The sequence below is a fragment of the Argiope bruennichi genome, chromosome 9, assembly GCF_947563725.1.
Source record: "Argiope bruennichi chromosome 9, qqArgBrue1.1, whole genome shotgun sequence".
NCBI classification, from domain to species: domain Eukaryota; kingdom Metazoa; phylum Arthropoda; class Arachnida; order Araneae; family Araneidae; genus Argiope; species Argiope bruennichi.
The window spans coordinates 63,468,275-63,479,257 of record NC_079159.1 but is presented as its reverse complement, the minus strand read 5'-3'; the positions used below and the strand labels follow the sequence as shown (position 1 = coordinate 63,479,257).

Sequence of the window (10,983 nt, the reverse complement as noted above, 5' to 3'; positions counted from 1 at the left end):
TGATTTTGATGAAATTTGGGGCATGCGCCTTTCAAGATACTACAGATACTCAAGATACTCAACAAGATACTCAAGATCTTTCTATCTACATATATATCTATATATTTGTTTGTTTGTATGCATTTTTAAACAAATCAATAAGTTTTGTCTGATTTTGATGAAATTTGGGGCATGCGCCTTTCAAGATACTACAGATACTCAAGATACTCAACAAGATACTCAAGATCTTTCTATCTACATATATATCTATATATTTGTTTGTTTGTATGCATTTTAAAACAAATCTATAAATCAAATTCGAATTTGATGAAATTTGTGCATGCGCACTTCAAGATATTAGAAAGGTTACTACCAAGTGTTTAAAGTTCAAAAGTTAATTAAAATATTTTAATTAAAAAATAAGCAAGTATTTGATGTTTTTTTTTAGCTTGACTTTTCAAAAAGAATATCTCACAAAAAGAATTTTTATATTATCTTAAAATTCAAAAAAATACTATTTAATGATATCAATTTCATTATCTAGCAATATTTTTTTATAATTTTAATAAATGGTATAAATTTGGTTTGATATTCAATTTGTAATAATGTTTTTATTATTAAGATGACATTCAAACTAATTTCATTCTTTAATCAAATCACTCAATTGAGGGTTTTTGCCAGTGTTAAAATTATGATTTTTTTTTAAAGACTTTCATTTGGTATTAACTCTAAAGTAATGTTTTCAATTCTGCTTTTATTTCGTAGTATATGTTTTGAACGCATTAATTTAAAATAATCTGATTGTACCAAGTTTTTTCTTTTTTCGATTATTAAATTTATTAAAATGAAATTTTTTTAAAAAAATAAATGTTATTTCACATTGAATTTAAGTTAATGCATTCCATAATGTATATTCCTGTCTGTAAGTTCAGGATAAAAGTTTTGAAAAATGCTTTAAAGTAGTTATATTGTTGAATTTTTGCATAATAAAGATTGAAAAAATATGTATGCAACCGAAATATAATGATTAAAAGATAAAAATATATTAAAAATTGGAAAAAAGAGCTTTTTTGGTTAAACAGAAGTATGAAGCAAATAATTTAGAGGTTTATCTAATGATTTGTTTAAAATTTTGAAGATAGTTTAAGAAATTCATTACTTAATTTTTGAACGAAAAAATAAATTATATTCCAATCCATTCTTTAAATATTGGAGTTCGATTAATAAATAATATATGTTCAATTTTTTTTCACATTTTGAAGCATTAAAATAACTATAGCATAATTCTAAATGAATTACTTATTCTCTAGTTCAAGAACTGCAGATGACGTTGAGAAATTACTATACTAAATTTGAATAAATGATATACAATAGATTTCAATTTTATGAAATTTCCCCAAGAAAATTTTACCAAAGATTAGAATTTGTGAAAATGGTAATTAAAGATATGAAATAGTAATAAAAGTTATATAAATGAAAATATAAAAGTCAGTATAACTTTCCCCCAAAAATAGACAAAAAAAAAAAAAACATTTCAAAGGTCTTTATAAAAAAAAATTGTTTAAACATTTAAAAAATGTAAATAAAATTAAAAACAAAAATCGTATTTTCACGAAAATTGACTTCTTAACGTAGTCAATTACTTTACTAATTTAATTGCCGGGAGAACTAATTTAGAGTGAAGTAGCTAGTCTCAAAAATGGCAAACTTTACATGATATACAAAAAAAAAAAAAAAAAAAAAAAAGGCCAAGGTATAAGTATAAAGAGCATTTTATAGAATGAAATTAAGCCCTAAATGAAATAATATAACTGGAAAAAAAACCTAAATTTCGATTAAGAAATTAATTTCTTATCAATATTTTTAATTAACTTTTTAATAGATCTCAAATACACAATCGGAACAATTTCAATTTTTTCACTAAACGCCCTTATAGTAGTAACGAATTGGAATTTTCTGGGCTTTGAGAGAAATTAAGCTTTTTGTTCATTCTTTTTCTAATCTTTTAGATTTTCTCTTATGACTTGTTTTAAATTTATTTTCTGATATATAAATCTAATTTATCATTTAGTATTTGGATTTTACCAGGCTATAAGGAATAATTCTATCCAAGCTCAAACAGTTTTAACGAAAGAACCATAAATAGAGCAGAATGTGGTAAAAAGCGAACCGTATCAGATTAAAATTTTTGACAGCACGCGCCTGTCACTTATCAATCCGTCGATTTGCCCGACAGGTGGACATTGCACGCATAGCTCACTAGATGGCGCTAAAAGTTAGCATACTTTTTCTAAGATGATAAATACTTTTATACATTAATTTATTTTTTGCGGATTATTTTAATAAAATTTATAGAATGAAACAGAAAATTATATCAATAATGAGTGTTTAAATTAATAGGTTAATAATTCGAAACTTTTAAAAAAGCGCGCAGTGTTCTACGCCGGGGTGTCGAGGCTACATTTTTCGCTTCAACTTCTCTCGTACCTGTTCCATCTCTGCATTAATATTTTGAGTCGTGGTAGTTTCGTATGTGCATTTAAATATGGCTTCGCAACGGTGTCTTGTGATTGTTGTGGCTCGTGGATTTATTTTGCTATCGGTGTGATTGGATGTTTATTTGTTAGAGAAAGTTCAGTAAAGAAATAACTAGATCACTGTGGGATATTACGATTATATTAAGTGATTTCTTTAGTGTGTGATTCTCACATGTTTTTATGTTTTGGTGGTGGATACCCAAAATATCAGGTAAGTTAATAGCTTGCACAATTTCATCTTAGATATCAATTTCCGTCGGTTCTCCTTGATAATAAAGGTCAAGTGTATTTACTTATATTGGAGGATACTTGTGGTTTCGCGTTAAAGATGCAGTATGGTTTGGGAGCTTCGTTAGTATTAATAGATTTTTGTTTACATGTTCTAAACTTCAGACTGTAAACACGAGGGGAATTTCAATTCCGCTTGTACCTTAAAATGTTAAGGACTCATTGCTAATAATAACAGTGTTTTAGTTATGAAATTAATACAATTAAAAGTCTGAATTTTAATATTTAAGATAATTGTCTTAAATTCCAGTTCAGTCCAATGTATTTAAATTTGTTTTCTTGTCTAATAATTACTAAAAAAAATCAAACCTATGTTTCCTCACTTCGTTTATATAAAATGAATCAGTAATATAATAATAATATGATTGTATTCCTTTTGGGAATGTAATATTTTAGAAACGAACAATTCTGCATTTTTGTGTCAAAATGTAAAATAAAATATTTGAATAATAATGACATGCCAATAAAAAAGATCTGATGCACTGTCTTAATGCAGAATTCTGATGCAATATCAGTAATATAGAACAGATAATAAGATTTCAATGTTAATCTTAATTTGTTTTCAAGGTTCCTATATAAATGACACTAAATAATATATTCTGCCTTGAGATTTCATGATATTTATTCAAACATTTGTTTTTTAAATTAGTTAATTTTAGTTAAGTGATGATCTCATTCAGGAATAAATATAAATTGCTATTCAATACAATTCACAATGTTAAATATGAAGAATAGTGCATTTCCTAATGTAATGATTCAGTGTTATGAAATAAGTAGTTATTAAAAATTGAAGATAGTCATTGAAATTGGATGCAGATTAATATATTGTTAAAAGAATTCCATTGTGACATAAAATAATTTAGTTGTTGATAAGTTTTAAATTATATCTGTAAGCAAACATTCAAGGTATATGTAGTAAAAAAAAAAAAAAAAAAAAAAAAAAAAAAAACTCATTATATGAATTTAAACTTTCTGCATATTATCTATTTATATTTTGAAGTTTTTGCTGGAACACGTTTTGAAAACAGAATAAAATTGGGAAAGAATTTGGCTGGATTAACAGTGAATTAATGAATGTTTTTATTTTTCTTTTGTATTATTTTCATTTTGTATTGTCTGCTTTTACAAGAAAAAAAAAAGGAAATTTTTTAAAAAAATTCTTAGCTGTTGTAAAACTTTAAAAATTTTCATTCCATCGACCACAAAAAAAAATATTTGGTGTAACTAATAGAAGATAAAAAAATACATTCATAACTCAATTGCAGTTAGTTTAAAATCATGTACCAAAATAATTTTAACTTCATTCATAGCTCAAGATTTTTAGTTTATTCCAAAAATTTCAGATTTTATTTTCTGCAGCATTGCTTGCACTTTTACATATTAGCAGTTTCAAAAAGAGTACATTAACATTAAATTGTGCCATTTGAAATTCATATTTAAATAAGAATGTCAATTTTACAGGTTATGATTTATTATTTTCTTTCTTTCTCTAAATATTTAAATTTTGCTTTTTATAAATATGTAGTAGTATATGTTTGTTTTAAGTTAAAATAAAATTATAGAGTAAGTTGCTTTAAATGTAATGTATTTGGCATTTTTCTGTCTGTGTCGCAATGTGAAAATTAATGAATTTGAGTATTTAATTTGTTTTTATTTTTAAAATAAATAAATACAAACTTAAAGATTGTTGGATATTAATTAAAACATAAGAAAGTTGTATTGACTTCTTATTAAAGCATTAATCAAATCATGCAATTTAAAAATGATTAATAATGTGAATTTGTTTCCTCAAGAATTGTTACCTTAAATTTGCATTCAAGATTTAACAATGTCTCGGTTTTATCTTGACGTAATTGCCCATTTCAATTTGAATGATTAAGTAAATAATATTTTGATTTTATATTAAGAATATTTAGCTTCCAATAAGGAAATAAACTCTTAAAATAAATATGTAAAATAATCATTTTTTAAAAAAAATAGCTTGTTTACTGTTCTATTTTAAATATCATTTTGTATCATATTGTCTTCATAAGATTTTTTTTTATTTATCTGCTTACATATTATTTGTGAAGCATCTCTAAAAATCCTTTCACCTCAGTTTACAGTATTAAATGTTAGAATATAGCATTAATTAAAATATCTTCAATTCTTCTTACTTATTCATATGCTCTGTGCATAGTTATTTAGCGAAATATATTCATCTTTGTTTTGTAAAATTTTTATATAAACTATTTTGTATAAATTTATTTGAATATTTGTTTTCTAAGTGACATTGTAAGGATTAATTGCAATATTTCTTAGAATATATTTGTTTTAAATGTTATAAAGAAGAGATGGATATAAATTAATTTAAATTTCAGAACTGAAGTTGTTTCATATTTTCTTTTAATTTTTTAGAATTATTTTTGATAAAATTTTTTCAAGACTTGTAGTAAAATATTTGCTGTGTTTCTTATGTTAAAAAATTATATAATATACCAACTAATGTTTCATCAACTGGCGTTTCCAACTAGTGTTTAGTTCATTTCAAGAAAAAGTTGTATTTTGAGGGATCTCTCCAGACCAGGGAGAATGTGCCTTTGAGTACATACCTTCTTTGATAAATCTTTTCACTAAATAGTCAGTCCACTAAATGAATTTGTGATGCATTTTCTCATTATTTCTGTCTATTTTGCTATTGATTTTTCATATACTAATTATCTGAATTATAATTGTCTCTTTTTATTGCTCAGTTAAGGTGACCAAAAAAAGAATATGAATTCCCCACTGTACATTTATAGACAAAATGCATCAGTTTTTATTTTATCTGAATGAATAAATCAAATTTTAATTTTTTAAAAATTTTTAAAGCACATAATTATCACAAAAAAATGTTTTTGCTTCAAATAGTTTTTATCAACTGTATTCGATTTAAACTAATTCGCATAATTTTTAAACATCATTCCATTAAAAAAAAAATTATTTTCTGTTGAAAGAGTGTTGAATTCACTCACTCGTTAAAGTTCGCGTAAGCATTAAACAAAATATTCACTTGACATAAAAAAAAGAATAGTTACGTTCTTGTTAGATTTTTGTTTCAATACAATCCATAAACAAGTTTATTTGATGATTACTCCGTTACATTTTGGGATGGATGATTAGAAGTTTTCTTTTCGTTTATGAGCTGGATTTGCAAGTGTAATTTAAAAAAGTATTGAGGCTGTTCGTTTTCTAGTCATATACCAATCATTTTTAGTGCTATTTTCTTCATGTCAATCGTGACTGAGTTGATAAATCATAATTCAAAGAACTTGAATTTTTCAAATGATTTATTTCGATCATATAAGTAATATTTTTCAAAAAATTGATATGAGTTCTATTCTATTTTGAAAGCACGATTCGTTTTGATTGTGGCCTCAAATAAAGTTCTACCAGTCTTTGGTTTTAAAAGTTGATTAATGATGTCTTTGTTTAATAAATTAATGAATAAGGCTTCAAAGACTGAGTCAGTTTTGCTGTGATATTATCATACTAAAAACTAACATATTCTAGACCTTACGGAATGCTTTTAATTTAAGGCGAATATAATTGGAGCTCAATTACCTAAGTTCCATTTAGAACCTTTAAAACTTCAGATTTGGATCGGCTATATAAGAAAAAGGAAAGTTCGTTTAAGACGATGTGCAGAATTTTCGAATAATACTAATTGTTTTAAGCATATGGGATGTGCTGCCTTTAAAGCCTGAAATAATTAAATATGAAAGAACGAATTTGACGAAAAAGGAGGTAAAAAATTCGAAATAAATTTAATTACGGGGACCATACCACGAAAAGATGCATTATTTTTAAATGGGAAAATAGTGTACTTTAAGAACAAGCAAAAATCCATGACTGTCACTTTCTTATAGTATTAATTCAACATATGTGAAATTCTTTAAACGTTATTAAAAGTGGTGTATATTAAGATATGCAGCTGCTACTTTAAAAATTATTTGACACAATAACTAACTTAAATAAATATTTATTATGAAAAGAACGTTGTGGCCTCGAACAATTCTTAAAAAATGTGTTCCTTGTAAGAATTGCCATTGTTCAGTATTCATTGGCGGAATTTAAGATAAAACTCGTAGCATATTTTTTTATTTCAATACGATTGTTCTATGTAATTTGTGACAGGAAATCTGCCAGTTCCTATTTTAATTCACTACTTTATTTTTCTTATCTTTAAATTCAATTGCCCTTTTGCCAAAATGCAAGTCTTTTCTCATTAATCTACTGTACAAGGTGGGAAATCTGATTATAAAATCATGAAACAAATCACTTTACAGTTAGCAATTAATACTTACTGAAATTTGTATATATACTTATTAGCAAAATTAGAAACTCCGTTTGCATTTTATTTGCTGATAATTGACTACTCGAGTGCATAATTTCAACTTTCTGTCCAATGGATGAGTGTTATTTTCCCATATAATTCTCGTCTCCACATTTGGTCATCGTTAGATTTTTCATTCAGTAATAAATTGTATGTATAATCTCCAACATCAAGTTTGATAGCAAGTTTGTGTTTGTTATGTAAATAAGTAAAACTAGTAGCCGGTCAGCATTCACCTGTTTACAAATAATGATAAAAAGGAATTCGTAACAGCAGAAGCCGAATCCATTATTCTGATAAGTGATAACGATCGTCCCGATATCGTAGACGAGTGCACAGTCTACGATATCGAGACGTCATTTAACATTCTTAAAATCATTTACAGAACTAGGTGTTACTCAACATTGTTGTTATGTATAGTTACGTAAGTGAGAATTTTTTTTGAGACATTATACAGTTTATAGTATAATTGCCGACATTGTTTTAAAATGTATAGTACTGTACAAGGTGGGAAATATCCGATCCGATATTTTTTTTAAATAAAGTTCTAAATGTATGCATTTATGACATTGGAGACAGTTTATAAATGCATTCCAAATCTTTTTTTTTCCCCCTTTATTTTTCAAATTTGGAACTCGCTGAACTTTTTATATTTGTTATTCAGATTGGTGGGGGGGGGGATGTAACGGAGTTGTAGAGCTCGGATGTTCATCTTAAGAGCACGACGGAGATAAAAATCATTAATGAATTTACCTCATTTTTTTTAATACATATGACGGGAGAAGCGCAAAAAAATATAATACTCTGAAGTTCCTTATGCTTCTAAGCTATTAATGGCGGCTTGAAGCGTAAAAAATGAGATTACCTTTTTGCGCCACTTATCTTTACTACATCACCGGTACTAATAACAATCCTCTTTAATTCTTCTTTTATTATCACAAATAGGAAATTGAGTGTAACAGATGACTAGTTCCTCTAGATCACTAGGATAGGAGGTACTAGTGATTTTAAAAATATCTTACTATAAAATATGAAAAGGTAGACAATTAAATTATGATGCGACAAAGTCGTACTATTAAAAAAAAACTTGAAAATTTGGGAAAAGGGTGCCATCTCTAGTATTAACTTCATCATCTGATCTTGACTCAAGCTTATAAGATCTATCTCAAAAAAAAAAAAAAAAAAGTCCTTGGTATACACCCTTAAAGCAGGACAGTGTAACCATTTAACGTAAATAAAAAATCTAGCAGTATCATCATATTTAAAAATAGATCATGTCTATCTTTATTCATTTAATGCCATAAATTAATTTTAGTATAGTTAATTTTGCTAGAAAATAATTTTAAAAAATTAATTTAAGTAATAAATAAACAAGTGACGAAAAATAAAAATTGGACTTCTTATTACCAAATTTTTATACTATGTGACAAAACAAAATTCTGAAATTTCCGTTTATAGGTTGAAAATGAAGATATTTTAAGTATGTAACTTTTTTAAGCAAACATAAAATAAATGAAAAATTTGGCCATGTTGATGATCACAATAACCGCACCCATATGGATCAATAACTGGATCCGTAACAATAAAACAGTTCGATTTTGCTACTTTCTTTATATTAAACCACACCCACGTGTATTGTAAAAGCCTCAAAGTCAAGGTTACGTCGACGATTGTCAGAGGGAAAAAAATATACGAAAAAAAGTTTTAGTAGTTTTATTAGTTGAAGTTAAGAAAGTAAGACAGCGTAACTTTTTATTACTTTTAAGCTAGATTAAAGCAGCAGGAAGGATGTAAAGTTTTCCTTTTATTTTTTATTTAAAGTGGCAGTGTTTATCAGTTGTGGCTTTGATTATTTTTATATTGAACATTAAATGCTGCGGATTTTTTTTTTAATGTTGTGTTTCAGTTGAAAAACTGCCTGATATATTTCAAGTTCAGTTGCTTTAAAATATGTAATGCGGGCCATCTTATCCATTTCTTTTCATGGGATGATCTTAAATAATATATATAATATTATATAAAAAAAAAAGCAGAATTGCCAAACTTCATATTAAATAGTCTTTTGACTCTTCAAACCAGCAGCAATATTAGTTGTAAAATAATGACTGTTGTTTAACTTCTTAGGGAACTTATTTCAACTCCTAATTAAATGGCACGCTTTTATATGAGGCATTATGTTCTTTTATGGATTGAAATAATGATAATAAAAACATTCTAAGTATTTAAGCGTTTTCGAAAAATATTTGCCTTTTAACTTATTTCCTACTTAAATATAATTACAAATATCAAAGAAAAAAAATTGCCATTTAATGAACGATTTAGATACTCATTTTCAAGCGATATTTGTAGTTTTAGCTTTATTTACATCACATTTTCAAGCAGCACGAGTAGTTGTGATTAGATAACGAGGACGACAACTAGGCCGACAATAGCGTCTCCCGATTTTCGAGTCACACAAATGGAAAGATCATTGCTCTACACTTTTAACGAGCATCAGGCCCACTTATACGACGATTTTGTTGTAATAATCGGGCCCTTACCACTAGACCACCGTTACCATCATTGAATGCGAAAGAGTTAATTTAAAGAATGATGTCATGTTTACTATTTATTATTCATGGTGTTCATGGAATTTCTATTTTAGTAAATGACTAAGTTTTAAATTTTTGGCTCAGAATATTGAACTTTTTGAAATCTAAAATTTTTTTGCCAACTTCGAAAAAAATTGCTGAAGAAAATTATAAGAATTTTTTTTAATCCTACATATTTATTTAAAATAGTCTTCCAGCTTTAGTTTATTATAATTTTTCTTTTTAAAATGAAATCACGAAGTATTTTTAATCTATACTTGATTATATTGTCCCGTGGTAAAATCGCTGCATCAAGTACACATATTTCCAACTTCGGAATCCGACTCTGTCGACAAACCATCGTGTAAACGGGTCTGATGCAAATTAAATCTGTCGGGGTCGGACGTCTTCTGACTGGTGTGGCACGGAAATTTGGAGAAGATATGCTGCCTCAGTTATTGTACACGTAATTTGATCATGGTTTAAAGTTAAGAGATCCTTCCAACACAGCTCACCTTGTTTCAGAATTGGATATGTAACTTATTTAAAGTTCATCTCTGTTTATATAAAATAAGTATGAATACTTTTGAAATGATACGAATTCTATTTATATATTACTTTAATTTATATATTACTTGTCCACCGAACTGTGTTGTAGATGTTTTCCTTATTGGCCGAATAATTAATTGCAATTCTCAATTATTCTCCAAATGAAGGTGGTAAGAGCGGGAGCCATTGCAGCTACTCGAAGCCATTTTAATCTGTGAATAATAAATAACTGTATAGTAGTAACAAGGAAGTTTTATTTTATTTTCTAATATTTTGATTAAGTTTAATTTGTAATGTCTGATTCTAATTTCATAGAAACAATTTTAATCGTATTAGCCATAAAGGTAATCTCTTCGTTAGATTTTTTTAAGCTTTTATCCACCCTTCCTGAAGGTTAAATTCAAATGAACGAATCGACCATTAACGAATTTTGATGTTCATATTCTGTTCACTAATAAACTGAGGCTATTGTTAAACTCCAGATACAGAAGGGGAGAGATTCGATTTTTTTTTTTTTTTATGGGGAGAGCCGATGTCTCTATATTTTAACATAATATGGTAGACCAATGAACTAATTCACCAGTCCCATCCACTTGTGTAATTTTATCAGTTTTTGTTCCATATAGAAGAATACGATATCTAGATATACCGTCAAGAGACCACTCTCCTCCACCACCTTCTATTTTCGGGAAAATGTCAAAAGCAT

The 10,983-nt window shown here is 27.0% G+C and overlaps 1 protein-coding gene across 2 annotated transcripts in view; it reads left to right on the top strand.

Moving 5' to 3' along the window:
- The first annotated feature begins 2,470 nt into the window (after window positions 1–2,470).
- LOC129983642 (protein outspread-like) overlaps window positions 2,471–10,983 on the top strand; it is a 178,423-nt gene continuing 169,910 nt past the window's right edge. For both annotated transcript variants that reach the window (XM_056093189.1, XM_056093188.1), the window contains exon 1: window positions 2,471–2,727. The gene's annotated coding sequence lies outside the window, so the exon portion shown is untranslated. The remainder of the gene's footprint in view (window positions 2,728–10,983) is intronic.